The sequence below is a fragment of the Zootoca vivipara genome, chromosome 9 (genome assembly GCF_965207765.1).
Source record: "Zootoca vivipara chromosome 9, rZooViv2.hap1.1, whole genome shotgun sequence".
NCBI lineage: Eukaryota > Metazoa > Chordata > Lepidosauria > Squamata > Lacertidae > Zootoca > Zootoca vivipara.
The window spans coordinates 79,464-80,589 of record NC_142592.1 but is presented as its reverse complement, the minus strand read 5'-3'; the positions used below and the strand labels follow the sequence as shown (position 1 = coordinate 80,589).

The 1,126-nt window shown below is 44.8% G+C and overlaps 1 pseudogene; it reads right to left on the bottom strand.

Annotated features, from left to right (window-relative positions):
• Positions 1 to 206: 206 nt before the first annotated feature.
• On the bottom strand, positions 207 to 748 carry LOC118091090 (translocon-associated protein subunit delta pseudogene; annotated as a pseudogene).
• Positions 749 to 1,126: the final 378 nt, after the last annotated feature.

The window sequence follows — 1,126 nt, the reverse complement described above, 5'->3', positions numbered from 1 at the left end:
CTCTGAAGTCTCTAAGCCCCACCCACCTCACAGAGTGTTTGTTGTGGGGGAGGAAGGGAAAGGAGAATGTTAGCCGCTTTGAAACTCCTTTGGGTAGTGATAAAGCAGGATATCAAACCCAAAACTCTTCTTCTCTCTTCCATGATACATTGCTAACATTCATTTATGTATTTTTTAATAATGCCTGTCCACCCCCCATCTTTTTTTTTTTACATGAAAGGTTTATTGAAGCAGATTATGCTTGGATGTTGCTCTTGGCACTGAAGGCCATGTAATACACAAGGAGACCAATGAATGCTGCCAGCACCTCAGTGGAGACCCATGGTTCGCTCCAGGCACCTCGATGATCCACATTGACCAAAAAGAGGGGTTTGACCTCAGAGACATCTTTGTTGTTCTGCTGAGCCTTGCACAAGATGCTATAGTATTCCTCATTGAAGAACTTCACCTCGTAGGTGTCAGAGCAAGTCAGCTTATGCTCCATGCTCCAAGAAACCTGATAGTGGCCAACATCCTGACCCCGAGTAACAGGAAACTGCTTACCATTGATATCTGCATAGAGAGCAACATTTTGAGATCCATTCTTACAGGTGAGGGAGATCTCAACAACAAAGACAGTCTCAGAAGAGATTACAGCATCTGAGATAGTGTAGTAGGATGGAGAGATGACTGGGTCTGTAGAGCTTTCATCTCGCGCCCCACGCAGCGCCAAAGCCAGCCGAAGCAGCATGAGCCTGGCGCCTGCCATCGCCAACCAGTGGGAGGAGATGAGGAAAGGCACCGCCCATCCTTCTCTAACATTCAATGTGGCTTATGCAGTGTTCATGCACACAGCAATGAACCACACAAAACACTCAAGTTTTTATGGGCACAGACCAAATCAAGCATTTTAAATGAGACAGTCCTCTGCATGTTTACTCTGGAAGTCAGTGTCACCGTGTTCACTGGGGCTTACTCCCAGCGAAGTGTGCATAAAATTGTAGCATAAATGCAGTAAATACTTTTGAGAGTCCGCCCTAATGAATTCAGTAATACCTGCCACCTATACATGCTTTATATCCCATTAATCTGTGAAGTGGTTAAATCTTTGCCATTGATATCAATGGTCTATTTTAATGTCATCTCT